This window comes from Echinops telfairi, unplaced genomic scaffold (assembly GCF_000313985.2).
Source record: "Echinops telfairi isolate 266 unplaced genomic scaffold, ASM31398v2 ScPeMD7_25;HRSCAF=90, whole genome shotgun sequence".
Lineage (NCBI taxonomy): Eukaryota > Metazoa > Chordata > Mammalia > Afrosoricida > Tenrecidae > Echinops > Echinops telfairi.
In genome coordinates this window covers 13077327-13093090 of record NW_022103922.1, presented here as the reverse complement: position 1 = coordinate 13093090, position 15764 = coordinate 13077327, and positions in this window count along the sequence as shown.

Here is a 15764-nt window from a genome sequence, read left to right as displayed (position 1 = left end):
AGGTGAGCATCATAGAATGCCAATTTACTAGAAGAAAGTATTCTTGTGTTGAGGGAGTACTTGAGTGGAGACCCAATGTCCTTCTGCTACCTTAATGTTTTTAAAACATCTGCTTCACCAGTTTTTGAAAATAAGAATTTTAAACTACTATCTTACATAGTTATAAGAATAAAATATAATCATCATAATAAAATCCACTCATCAATTTGGTAGAAAAATTTTAAATATTTATTTTCTATTATCTAACCCCCCAAAATTTAAAAGCCTAAATTTCACGTTGGCCTGCATTTTGATTAATGTCTATAATCGTATTGAGAAATTAGATTTATAGAAATGAGATATCAATAACTCCCAGTTTAGGAAATATGAAGATTTTTGTATGCTTTTGTATTTAATGCCTTTTCATAGCTCTATTTAAATATTTAGAATTAAAAATAAGGAAAAATATCAGCTAGTGCTGTGAACTTCTTGAAGCATAAGTAACCAGACTTAATCAGAACTGATATTGATGCCTGGGATAACAGGTAAATTCGTTTTGGTTTATTGAATGCAGGAAGTTATCAAGGTACAATTACAAAGAGCATGGCTAATGAAAGTCAACAATTGAAAAGTAGTAATGGTGAAATTTCCCTTTATGTTAGAATTATGTTATAAATTAAACCTTTAGCAGTGAGATGTTGAAGTAACATGATTAAGAATTTAATAATGTAGTTTTAATTAGAGAGCAGGATGCCCATATTTATTTATTAATTGAACAGATGAAATGTATGATCATCTCTAAATAAGAGTTTAGAAAAGAATGGATTTTTTAAACGGAGATATATCAGAGAGGAATTTATCATATATTTGAGTTAAGCAATAAGATTGTATCAAAAACAAGCAAACAAAAAAGTTTGAGGATCAATGAGATACATAACAATTTCTCTAGGCTTCAAAGGAAACTGCAATCTCATTTTAGAGAAAGAACATATTTATATCAATAAACAAAACTTCTATGAAGTGAGATGCATTAAAGTTCAAAGGATTAAATTAAGCATTAAGTGCTATGAGTTCAGAGGAGAAGTGTTGCTGCATTGGTGGGACCTGAAGTCCAGGAAGGAACTGTGTAAAAGAGGAAAGATGAGCCAAGCAGACCAAGCAGATGTAAGACAAGATGTGAAAAACCTTATAGGCAGACATTGGAAAAATTTGTAACAGATTCAGTTGTTTCCGAGAAAATTTTATATTCCACTTTCTTCTAGGTTCCTGAAATGTTTTCAAACAACTCCCTTGCTCTCCACTAGTCTTAAGCTCTTTCATTGGAGTTTTAAAACTTAATATTTCATTGGGCTGGAACTATTGAATGATGTGCCATGTAATTTATGTGCCAATAAAACTGTTAAAAATATTTCATTGTGGTTTCGGTGAATGTCTATATTTGCCATTAAATAATTGTTATGGATCAAATGCAATCCCTTCAATGTAACAGCACTTTCCTCCAATTGTTCCCCATTTCCCTTTGTCCTTCTCTCTTGCCTTCTGAACTTTATTTTTGACAACATTGCCCTTTTCTTTTTATGCAGTTGATTATTCTGAGAAGCACAATTTTATAAGCTTGCATATCATGTGACTCAGGGTTGGTTGCATATCATTTGACTCAAGGAGTTTGGTTCAGTTGCAGATTTATTGGAGGGTGTCCCTCTATTGGAGGGTGTCCAGGGATCACACTGGAGAAAGAAGAAGCTTTCTCCTCTTGTCAAGAGTTAGTCTCAGAAACCCACAGGAGCAGTTCCGCCCTGTCTTGGAGGGCTGCTATGAATTGAACTGACTTGACAGTTTCTAGGCCAAAAGGTGATTTTCTATTTGGTCTGAGAACACTTATGAAACATATTCATATCCCATAATGGTTGGTGGAAAGTGAAATAGGAGATGTCTTAAAGATGATGGGACCGATTTATCTTGAACAGAGTAATCTGGAAGAGTGAGAAGTATACTCAGTTTGGAAGACTACTGAACCATGAATCACATAAGATTGAGAAAATATTGTCACAAGTCAACAGAAGTATTGTTTCCATATAAAGCAGATGCAAAGATGAGTCTGACCGATGGAAAGTGAGGTAAGGTAAAGTTAATGTAAATTTCTATAGTGCTAGAGGTAAAGATAGCTTCCTGACAATAGTCTTGGCCTTGTAGACATTCAATATCATTATATCTTTACACAAGTGCCCTCCTGCTGCCTCAGGAAGGCACAACCTACCTTCCCTTGGGAGAGAGTCTTTCCAAGTAGGCCTAAAGGAATAAAGAATATTTTCTGTGCATAAATCACAGATGGTGTTTTTAGGTGCATGCTTTAATTTCTTTTAGGTGTGAGCTGGATATGCATCATCAAGTCACTCAAAAGCGAGCTGTAAACACAGAGATTCTTTAGAAGAGGTGCATCACAGAAGTTGGTTTACTATCTCCTCTCAAGGTACTCTTTTAGATGTATTGTGATCAGTACCATCAAACAATTCAAAATTTGTTGGAGGGGGTTTATTATACAGTACATGTTTTTAAATGAAAATCTACCTATCTAAAATAATAGTAAAGCCCAGTGGCATTAAACTTGTAAAAATACTTCAAAGGTTATGAATAAAAGTTTAATTTGATGTCATAAATGAAAAGATAACAATGATTGCTGTCTGATAAAAGGCACCTAGGGTTTTTGATTAGGGATCTATGACTGTTATTAACCAGCAGTTATTTTGGGCTCCTGGACACAATGCACTGCACACAAGAAAATATTTAATTTGAGAACTCCAAAGTTCTTTGCATTGGACAATTCAACAATTCTATCAAAAATATGTATAGCTACACGTTTAGCTTTCCTTGCTACAAAAGTAATGAAAAGTCAGGTGTCTCTTTAAATGTGGAGGATAGTTGTTTTAATTTGGTTGAGAATAAAGACAACTTTCAGAAAAGTTGTAAGTATGAAGCTGGGCTGTATTCAAATACCGGACACTTACTTTAGGCGATTACATTAGGCATATTTGGTTTAGAAGTCTGGTGGCAGTCCTTAATGCTCTTGACTTTCACTAGCCACTCTATAGGAGAAATGTGGGGAAATTTAATTCCCCAAAAAACACTTAATAAAAAATAAAGAAAGAAACCAAACTATCAATGGTTACCATGAGTGACGGAGAAAGAGTTGTTGCTAAGGGGGCACTGAGTTTGTTAATGATGGTGGAAAAATTTGGCAAAGGATATCATAATGGTTATATAGTATGAAGAGTATAATCAATGTTACTGAATTATACATGCAGATGTTGTGGAATTGGAGAATGTTTTATTCTGTTTATTTTTGCTATAATTGGAAATAATCATAACAGAATAACAATAAGTACTAGGAAGAAAAATATGTTCTAGTTTTGAATGTGGTGATAATTATACAACCCTTCTTGGTATGACTGAATTATTGAATTGTATGACATGTTAGTAAAGTGCTAATAAAATGGTTAAAAAAAGAGATTACATATTTGGAAAACCTATGGGGAAGTTCTATTCTGTCCTATAGGGTTCATGTGGGTTGAATTGATTTGAAGACAATGGATTTGATTTGGGGTATATTAGGTTTATATCTTTTCTCAAATTTGGAAAACGTTTGAGCATGTTCTTTAAATACTTTAACTATCCTAGTCTTTCTCTCCAACTTCCTTTCGGAATCCACTTGCACATCAGGTGCTCCCTGGGAGAAAGGCAGTGCTCTCTGCTCTTGTAGTGAAGAGCCTCAGAAACCCCTGGGGGGCAGTTCATACCTGTCCTCTAGCGGCTGTATTAGTCTGCATTGATTTGGGCAGTGAGTTTTTCAGAGTGGCTGCTTGATGGTTTTCCACAGTGTACTCTTCCGATTCATTTATTTTTCCATTTTTTTCTTTGTTTGAATTTTGAATATATTTTAAAATTGCTATATCTTCTAATACACTCTTCTCCAACATGGTAATTTTAGTTCTAAAAGTTCAGTTTGCAACTCTGTTTGATTCCTTGTCTTTATTTAATATATTCAACGTTCTCTCCAGCTTACTGACTGTATAGATAGATATGCAAAGGCACAATAATTATTTTTATGTACTTTTCTGATAGTTCTAATGTCTGTGCAAGTTTAGGACCAGTTTTGTTTTTGTAGATTTTTCTTCTGATATTGGTTGTATTTTTCAATTTCTTTGAATGCATTTATTTTAGATGTTGTATGGTGCCATGTGTTATGCATTGGGCTGCCAACCCAAGTTCAGCAGTTCTAATCCACTCAAAGGGGGGAAGATGAAGCTTTCTAATCCGACAAAGAATCCAACAAAGTCTCAGAAATGCACAGGGACAGCTCTATTGTGTCTTACAGGAACACTACGGTTCAGAGTCAACTCGATGGCAGTGAGTTTGCTTGGTTTTGGGTAAATATTCTTGAATTATTTTGGGGGGTTGTAGTTACTTGAAAGTACTTTCTCCCTTTCCATTTTTGCTTTTATGTTTTGTTTTTTTGAGGTGAGAGGAAAACATATAAACCAGGGATAATAGTGTTCCACTACCAAGGCAAACCCTTCTGATACGCTATCCAATGTCATGAGAATTATAAAATTGTCCATAGCCTAGCTGGGGGGAAGAGTCTATGTGAGTTATGAGGATTTTTCTGGCTTCATCTTTCATGTAAACTCTAAAACCACCTATTTTCATTCCCAAGTCCATCTAATTCCAGGTAATGTTAGAATCGACCAGAACATGCATTCTCTCACCATCATCCCTGAATCCATACATACTATGAGAAAACATATTATAGAACTTGAGTTCGCAATTATTTCTTATTTCCAACATTTAGTTGATTAAAAATATTACTTGGGACTCCTATTAAAATATACCTTTCTGCCATTGCCTTCAGTATATACCTGGGAATATATGTTTGGTATAAGTGTTCAAATGCTTTGCATGCTGCCAATCTATGGAAGCACTGGCCTTGTGATTATTTTTCATTTTCTATAATTGCATATATCAATGTCAGGGTATATTGAATTGCCTACGCCAACAACAAAGATATGTGTTGTAATCCTACTTCCTATGCCAATGAATGCCGTTTCATTTGGATTAAGATTTTCTTTGTCATGTTAATGAGGCCATAAGGTTATAGAATGTCCTTTTAACCTGATGATCATTGCGTCTATTAAAAGTACTCATGAATAAGGGGAAAGACAGGTGTCACGTCCTTGGAGATTTCTAAGAAACTGAGGAATACCAAGGCTACAGTAGCTGAGACAAATCTCTTTTCTAAAGTGCACAGAGAAGCCTTCCCCTAGAATTGATACCCTGAATTGAGAAATTTAACCTCCTAAACTGTATGAAAGTAATTTCAGTCCTTTAAAAACCATGTAATTGTGGTATTTCTGTTACAATAGCTCAAAAACTATGACAATAGATTGGTTGTCAATAAGAACACCTTTGTTAGAATATAAATTTCACAAAGTGGGTGATACTGCCCCTGAGGGAAAGTGGAAAGATTCAGCAGGCTGCAGCAGATGCCTATATTTTATCCTGGATGCTAGGCTATAATATTAAAAATGTTTAATTGCCGGTGGATGCTGTGTAATTATTATTCTTAAAAGGGAGCAGTAGGTCAAATAAGTTTGGGAACCTAACTCTAATCCCCTCTGATTGCTGCTTAATTATCACATTATCCTAATACTCATTTTGTGAGATTAAAGTAAAAAATAAAGTAGGATATTAGAAAGAAACATTTATCCAAGTTGGTTTACATTCACCAATTGAATACAGAAAAATAGTTTAAGATGCTATCACAAAGACTTTTGCAAATTCCCTTTAAAAAAGGTGTCCTTGCACTCAGTAATACAGCCTTGTTTCCTTCGCAGGCGATATTTTGCAAAGACTGCATGTATTCCTTGTCTTACGCGTTCATATTCCCATTAGCCTTCATTGAATCTGCTCTATGCTTTTGCTTCTTAGGGAAAGTGCTCTTGCTGAAGTTACCAAAAGAGAAAAATCGATCAATCCTTTTTCAGTTCTTCTCTTAGTTGACTTTTCCAGCATTTAACACAGATTGTGAACAGGTCTTACAATTATACACTTTCTCCCATGAACTCACAAATGACATCATCTCTCCACTCTGAGTATTCCCCCTATCTTGGTTCTCTATAAAACAGCATCCTCTGTATGTTACATTCTTCAGTGTCCCCTTCTGGAACTTCACATCATTTTGGTTCATTCATTCTTACCCATGTCTACATGCCATCTTTCTAGGGAAAACCGTTTTTTTGAGTTCCCTGCTAAATATGTCTCATTGATTGTGTCAGTTTTCCCATTGCCTACCACATACAAACTCATGAACTGTCTTCATGTCTATTAAAGAACAATACTTTGTAACCTCTATCGCCAACTAGAGTGAATACCAGTAAGTCTAGTTGTCTAGTTCAGAGATGCTGACATTTTTATTAATATGAGCTCACTCTTTATTTAAATCATGATATTCAAACATTTGGTAAAAAGCTGTTCATTGAAATAAAAATTTAAACTCTCTTGAATCAACTTGGTTACCTTTTATTTTTCTTTCTCTCATGTAAATGACATCTAGGATGCTGGAAAATAATATAGGTGTATAATAATATTTATTTTCAAAATATGATAAAATTTTAAAAACATTACTGATTTATTTATGTTATTTACTTTAGAAACAAGGCAATTCATTTGGAATTGTAGGATTATCGCATATTTTTCAACAGCATATAGCTAGCTTTTCAGAGCCAAACACTTGTTTCATTTTTATTTCCTCTCTAAATTATTTACAGCTTTCTCAGAGATTTTTGACAGAGATTTCTTGATTAAATATATATATAATGCTTGACTAAAATTCTATCTTGACTGTATATAGAAGTAAATTTTGAAAACCAGCTTGACACATGGAGATTTGTTAGGTTTTCTGAGATTGAATTTATAGTGAACTTCGATGTCATACTGTGCTTTTCTTTCTTGGCAATTTTCTGATCAGTTTCTATATCTTCTGTCTTGTTATACAAACTATTTTCATGTATACTTGTGAGATAGTTTTCTGAACACATTTCAATAAAAAAAGATGTTTCATGAAGATGTAGGGCTATACTATCAACAAAATGGTTATGAAGTGTGTGACATTGAAAAACAAGCTAACAAAACTATAACTTCTCGTTGCTTCTTGACTATGTTCTCATTTTCATTATCTCTTACATTTATTTGTTCCATAAATGAAGAAAAAGAGCACATTGTTACAAATACCAAACTAAAGTCTATGCTTATAGAGAAAGAAAATATAAAACGTTATGTACTTTTTTTAACATTTAATTTAAATAATGTACTAGCAGGAATCACAGGAGTTTTAACAAAATGTTGAATTTTGTTCTGAAATGGAAATGCATATAATTAATGAGCATTTTACTTCTAAAAGTAAGGTGGACATTCTAAAAAACTGAAGACAAGAACATTTAAACAGCAAATGTGATGTTATGGTGCTGAGAGTAAATTAGTGACTGATAAAGGTCAATGTTCCCTCTGAGAAAGATTATGAGAAAGAATCAAATGTACCCTGTCTCTGTTCATGAAATAAACCATCCAAAGTTGTTTTAATGTGGTTTTTACTCACATAGCCTTGAACTTGAAGAATTAATTTTTCATCTTTTCAGTTACTAAGAAACATAACATAATTTATTGAATTAATCTTGAACTTTTAAAATAGTACAACCATAGGATATAGCATAATATTTCTTATAGTAACTAAATTTCAGGGCTCTCTAAATTTAATCAAAACAAAAAATAAAATTAAATGCCAGTGTAAGAATACTAACAAAAAACTAGTGTAACTAGTATAATTCCGTGCTTGGCATTTCTTAGGGAAACCCATCTCATCATGTACAGATCACTAGAAGACCTTTGTAAGGGACCCCATAAGAGGAAGAAAACACATGCAATAAAGGCATACTTGTGAAAGTTGAAAAATGTGGTCTTTGTCAAAATGTATGAGTAGAGACTATATATGTGTATACTGTTTGAAGGAGTCCTGATGGTCAATTTCCCACACTGCTACAGGGTGGGAACTGTCGTGTTCTACTCCTCAAAAGGGTTTCAGTCTCAGAAACCCACAAGGGCAGTTCTACCCTCTCCTACAGGATCATGGACTCAAAATTACTTAAAGAGCAGTGAGTTCTACCCTTTAAAGACTGGGAAGAAGCTCAAAGTCCCATGAAATTAATCTGCTTTATTATGATGTTCCCATGATTAAACCATAAAATCCTGTTTCATAATTGTCATGTAGCTGAATCCCCAGATGTGGCCAAGTAATAAAATTTATTTATTGTCTAGAGACTACTTATCTTTCCCCCCAAGAAATTATTTCTGAGGACTAGTTGAAAACAATTTAATCAACTCAAGAATGACTTGGTCTAATTAATAATTCACACACCATTTCCTGTTTAAACTCAAACTCAATCAGAATTTCTCTCTTCTGTGTTGCCTTCTCTGTTTCAAAGATGATTTCTTATCAGAATTCCCAATCCTTTTGATTATGTTTCTCTCCCAAGATTCTACTTGGTAAATAATTTCTTCCTCATTGTATATTTATTCTAAGTTTCTAATGAACACAGGAAGGTGGAAGAAGAGTTAAGACTGAGAAAAAAGTCTTAAAGCATTATCTATTAAAATTTATATGTAATATATGAAATGAAATATACAAGCATGCATGTATTTGGGTAGGCTGGATTTCCTAGAGAAACAAAGCCAGTGACATTCATATATGTACAAGAATGAGTTTCATATCAAGAAAGAAATTAATATCAACGAAGCTATCTAGCCCAGTTCAACCCAGTTCCATTAGTCAGATGCTAGTGCTGGCCTCTCCAGTCCCACACAGCTGCAGATAGATGAAGCTGGAAGTTCAAGTAGGAACTGGGAGATCACAGGGCTATGGATCTAACTGACATGAGCATGGCAGGGTTCCAACAGCTCCCGGGGTCAGCAGGCCACATGGGCTATTGGCCTCAGAAGCAGGAAGGAGAGGAAGAGAAGAGAGAGAGACTAGTTCCCCAGAGTGTCCCTTATCAATCAGCTACACCCCCCAAAGAGACATCTATTAGACTGTGACCTGATTGAGAGTTTGAACTCTATCCATATCTTCTACAGGTGTACCAAGTAGATAGAAAAATCTAACTACCAGACTATATTACACCAAAAGATCCCTGATGGCACTGTGAGTTATGTGTTGGGCTGTTAGCATCAAAACTGGCAAATTAAACCCACCAGTTTTGAAGTCATTTAAATTTTAAAGACATACTTAAAGTCTGTATTTTTATCCATTATCTTTTCAAGAAAGTCTATATTTTCTACCTATTGATAAATGGTTCAGTTATGAATATATACATTATCATTGTGCAAATTATAGTTTACTAGAAAATATATATATATTATATTTTTATTAGCATTGCATTTAGACTTAACTCAGATGTTTAAGTAAAACAATACCAACCAAACTTTCTTTTTTTGATTTTATTATAGCTCCTTGAATCTCTTTGAGTTTTATTTTCTCTTTTAATTACTTATTTTATCATAAAAAGTGATATGAATTGTGTTTCCCACACTTTTGCATATATGATTTTATATTTGTTTATTTCCCTTGCACATGATGGACTTGTTAGATGGTGTAGTAGTTACATAATCGGTTGTCAATTTGAGACTTAAGAGTAGAGGGGTGGATTCTAGCCTGTCAATCAGGTTGCAGCTTGATGACCTCATTTGGAGGCACTAAGGAGACAAATAGCTCATTGGAGGCGGGACACATGCTCACTCTCTGTGAGACATTACTGACAATGAGCCTGATGGAGTTACGCTGATGCAGCCAGAGACTGGAGGTGGAGGAGCTAGGTGGAGACCCACCCCAGTGATGAAATGCTTCTACTGCCCCAGGGTCCACAAGACTTTCCACCTACTGGCCTGTGATCTTCCTGAATTTGGTGTCATTGCATGTGTTTCTGAGTCTGAAGAGGGATTTATGGATTGGTAACAGACATATGGGCTAATATTGGATTTATGGACTTGATATGGACTGAGCTGGTATGTTTTTTCAATGTTCAATTGCTCTTATCTATAAAGCTATTTCTTATACACATTTGAGTGTCTATAAATTTCTCTAGTCTACCCAAACTAACACAGATGGTAATTTAATCCTGGGTTCATCCATGTTTGTCCTGTCCTTCTGACTCTATAGACATTGTTCTATTTTTGTTTAGGCTTTCAATACTAAGTAAAAACATAGAAAAAAATCCTTGTTCCATAATATTGGATTTTTTGTGTCAAGATATTTGAAATTTTATATTTGTTTTATAATTAAAATTTTTACACCCAGTTTTTGGACTGTTTCTGTCGGTTCACCCACAGCCATTGAGTTGATTCCCAAGTTGATCATTAGTAGTCCAATATTTACCCAGCAGTCCCGCCAGGGCTCTATTTCGATGTAATATATATTTTGATGTAAGATAGAGTAGAAATGCTCCATACAGTTTCTGAATCTAATTCTTATATTTCTGTGAAGAGGTTGGTGGTTTGAACTTCTGGATTTAGGATCAACATCTTATCTCTTAATTCACTGTGCCATCATGGCTCATTTATAACATTAGTAGTTTTTTTTGGGTGGTGGTGGTGGTGTTTTTAGATTTTCATTTAAATTGAATCACAGTATGTAACTGTTTTAGACTGATTTCTTTAATTTAGTAGGTTAATTTAAAAAGTGAAATAGAAAATAATTTCTTAAGTTTATGAAGTGATGAATCTTTGTAATTAATTTTCCTGGAATAATATAAACTATTTGGAGGTATAAGCACATATTTTTTGAGATTTGGAAAATATTTCTCATCTTTAATTGTTGCTTCTTTTTCAACTGTCTTGATACCTTACCTGAAAATGGATTTTTCTTATGTTATTGGTTTTAAAATGTTTAATGATCTCTCAGGCTGGCGATGGGAACTGTCATCGTCAGTAGAAACTGCCCAGCCATACTTTAGATTTACATCTGGACACAGTAAAGGGAGAAGAAATTTTTTTTTCTGTTCTTTGCTTATCTGCAATGATCATATATTAAGATGAAAGCAGTATGGCAGATGTCAATGTAGTTTAACTTAAAATTAGAAAAATTGTGCTTGTAAATTGGTAGATTATTTGTTCATAAGCCTTACTCTCAGTTTTTAACGTTTTTCACACATACAAAAGAAATATATTAGGTAAATGCAATAGTAAAACATTGGGAACATGTTAAAATGTCATTTTTTATAACCATCTCTTTAAGAACAGGTTTGAAGTTTGCAATGTTTCATTGACAAAATTTTCACATTTATGTCCAATGTGTTTTGTTTTTCATAATAATGTTCTGAATACCACTGTTTTCCACTTCCTGTGTTTTTCATTTTGAATAAAATCTTGATCTAAAAAGGATGAACTACTTGAGAGCTTCCTCTCTCTCTCTCAAAAGGTCATAAGTGTATTTTATGTGCTTCTAAAATGAGGATTATGTTCAGTTACTTTTACTTAAAGACAACAGTATAAAATCTAGAACTCATAGGGCACAATATTTTATTTCCTTCACCAAATATACTTGTCATAACCACATTTTAATTCTAAAATAATTTTATATTATAGGAAAAATGCAAAAATAGCACAGAGTTTCTGTTACTCACACAATTTATCTTATTAGCTTAATACATTAGTAGGGTACATTTGGCAAAATTAATATACCAATACTGGTACACACTTTATTAAGATTCCTTTACTGGTTACTTAATGTCCATTTTTTAAATCACAGGATTTCACCTTGGATTCTGGATTCTCTTTCATTATCATCTCTTCTTCATTTCTTCCTGCCTCTCACAGTTTCTCACAATTTCCTGTCTGTACCAACCTTGACAGTTTTGAGAAGTATTGATCTGACATTTTATAAAGTGTTCCTTGGCTTTTCTGATGTTTTTCTAACGTTTTGAGTAGGATTGTTGGGTTTTTAGAAGGCAGACTATAGCAGTAAGTGACCACTCTTATCACATCATATTAAGAACACACACTGTCAACTTGGCTCCCACTTTTGACGTTGATGTGAGCACGTGGCTGAGGTAGCATTTGTAATGTTTCTCCATTATAAAGCTGTTTATTTTCTCTTTCCTTACTGTACTTTTGAAAATAGAAGTCACTGTTGTTGTGAGGTGCCTTTGAGTCAGTTCTGACCCATAAAGACCCTGTCTGTGCAACAGAACAAAATACCATCCAGCTCTGCTCCAGCCGCACAGTTTTTCTTCTGTGTGAACCTGTTGTTGCAGTGACTGAGTTCATCTAGCTCACTGAAGGCCTTGCTCTCTTTGGTTGCCCTTGTTTGTATCCAAACATGATGCCCTTCTCCAGGGACTGGTCTCTCCTGATAACATGTCCAAAGTATGAGAGACCAAGTCTCTCTAACTTTGTTTCAAAGGACGGTTCTGGCTCTATTTCTTCCAACACAGATATGTTTGTTCTTTTGCCAGTCTGTGGTACTTTTGGTATTCTTTGCCAACAACATAGTTCAAATGTATCAACTTTTCTTTGGTCTTCATTTTTCAATGTCCAACTTTCACATGCACATGAGGCCATCTAACATACCATTGATGTGGTCAGGTTCACCTTAGTCCTTAAAGTTACATCCTTGTTTTCAACACTTTAAAGGGAACTTTAACAGCACACTTCTCCAATTTAATGCATAGTTTGACCTCTTGACTACTTCTTCTATGAGCATAGGTTGTAGATCTAAGCAAGACAAAATCCTTGACAATGTCAATCTTTTCTCCATTTATCAAAATGCTACATATTGGTACACTTGTGAGGACTTTTTGTTTTTATTTTATTTATTTTTGCATTAAATTGTAACTATTCTGAAGGCTGCAATCCTAGATCTTCATAAGCAAGTGCTTCAAGTCCTCCTCACTTTTAGCAAGCAAAATTGTGCCATCTGAATTTATATACCATCTCATAAATCAATTTGGCAAAATGAATATTAATGACTGCAGTTGAGATGAATTGTGGGAAGACATCAAGAACATCACAGAAAAAAAGCCAAAAGCCATTAAAGAAACAAGAAAAAAAGAAAATACCAAAGGGATTTCCAACAACATTCTGGATCTTGTTTTTGAAAGTAAAATGAAGGGGGAAATGATGGTGAAGAAAAAGTAAATAATGAAGTAAAATAACTACAAATAGATTTGGAACGTTTTTTGGGGGAAGAAAAAGTAATGTATGATAATGAAATGTGCAAAGACGTCAAGTTAGAAAATCAAAAGGGAATAATATGACCAGTACTTTTCAACTAAGAGCATCAAAGATTTATGACTTCAGTCATGAGTTGCAATATTCAAGAATTTTATAGAAATAACATTAAATGATTCAGGAAGTATCAAAAGAAGATAAAAATAAAACAGAGTTACCATATATGCTTGAGTATAAGTTGACCCAAATATCAACCGAGGCATCTAATTTTATCACAAAAACTACATTAAAAATGTGCTGAAAAACTTGGCTTATACTTGAGTATATACAGTACTTTATCAAAGATAATCATTTGATAAACAACTTCCTCAAGTTGAATAATGAAGAGCTGAAAAGAATGAAGGACGAAATCCAAACTGCACAGAAAGCAGTAGCAAAAAAAAAAAAAAAATCACCAGTAATCAATGAGATGTTACAACATGCATTACTACAAGCACTCACTAATTCACAGCAAGAAATTTGGAAAATAATTACCTGATCAGTGGACTGGAAGACATCAGTATTTTTGCCCATTCTAAATAAGAAAGAAATCATTGAACAGTGTCATTAATACCACAGGCAAATAAAGTTTTGCTGAAAATAATTTTTTAAATGGTGACATCATATATCAAGAGAAAACTTCTGGAAATTCAAGTTAGAGTCAGAAGAGAACATAAAGTGATGAGAATCATGTCAGCTGGAACTTGGCTGAAATCAGAGAGGTGCTTACCTGTGTTTTCTTGGCAAGAAATTGGGAATGTGGATCATAACAAATTTATAGATAGCATCATGAAGAATAGGAATCCAGAATATTTTCTGCTATTTAGAACTTGTACATAAGCCAAGAGACAGTTGTTTAAAAAGAACAAAGAGATATTATATGATTTAAAATCAAGAAACACGTACTCAGAGCTATATATTTTCATCATAATTATGTGTGGCAGTTTCACAATCTGGTGTCAGTTTGGGACTTGAGAGGATTAAGAGTGAAGGGGTGGAGTCTAGTCTTGTCAATTGGGTCACAGCTAATGAGGCCTTTGTGGGCATGGCCTTCCCCTGAGGACTCTTAGAAAACTCTGGTATTTCCTCCTTGGAGGTGGAAGAGATTCTTTTTTTCTGGCTCACTTTCTTGGAGACTGAAGAGAAGCCACATGGACTACCCTGATGCAGCCAGGACCCTGGACCTGGAGAAGCCACATGGAGACCCCTGCCAGCTCTGAGATGCTTCCACCGCCACTGGATCCAGAAGACTTTCTACCCACTGGCCTGTGATCTTCCTGTGCTCAGAGTCATTGCATGTGTTTCATGAGTCTGAAGAGGATTGTATAGATTGTTATCGGACATATGGGCTAATATTAGATTTACGGGCTTGGAGTGGACTGTATTGGCATGCTTTCTTCACATATAATTACCCTTTATATAAAACTCTCTCTTATATACATATGAGTATCTATGAATTTGTTTCTCTAGTCTACCCAGACTCACACATTAGGCAACTGATATGCTGAGTAAAGAATTTAAGAGACTGGACTAGATGAGTAAGCATAATGCATTAGGTTTGGAGGAAGACTCCCAAAGATATGCAGCTGGCACAACCTTGCTTGCAGTATGGATACACCTCACCATAAAGAAAACAAAACGCCTCAGTCTGAACCAATCAGCAGCAGCATGATAAATGATAAAATATTGAATTTGTCAAGGATTTCATTTTAGTTTCAAGCACAACCAATGCTCATGATAGCAGCAGTGAAGAAATGCAAGGATGCATTTCATTGGGAAATCTGAGACCAAAGAAAACTCTTAAACGTGTTCAATAGCAACGATGTCCCGGTGAGAATTATGGTGAGGCTTCCCAAGCTACTGTATTCTCAATACCACAGACCCAAGCAAAATTGGACAGAACTGATGCCTCTGAATTATGATGTGGTTAAAATATGGAATATGTCTTGGGTTTCCAATAGAATGGACACATCTGTCTTGAAAGCAGTATGGCCAGGATGCCCCTGAGAAGGGCCAGTGATGAGATTGCCTTACCCATACTTCGGACATGTAAGGGCATCGTACTTGGAAAGGTAGATGGTCAGTGAACACGCACTAGCCCCTTCAACAAATGGAGTGACACATGACTGCAACCGTGGCCTCTAACACAGCAATGATTGTGAGGACAGCACAAGGCTGGGCAGAGGTTCATGTGGTTGCAAATATGTCTTCCGAGAGTCAGAAGTGCGTCAGTGGCACCAAGCAATAACAACAGCATCCTATAAAACAAACAAGACAAAGATTCAAGTAAATATTCCATTTTAAAAATTATTTGTATGGAGGAAATGCACCCATTTGAGCTTTGAAATACAGTCTTAAAGTCTCTGTCTTCTTAAATAATCAAGAGCTTTGTTATTGTGAGGGTTTGGGGGGGGGTGTGGTTTTCTGTATGTGAAAGCTGGAATAAGTAAATCTGCAGAGACGGTAACTGGAATGAT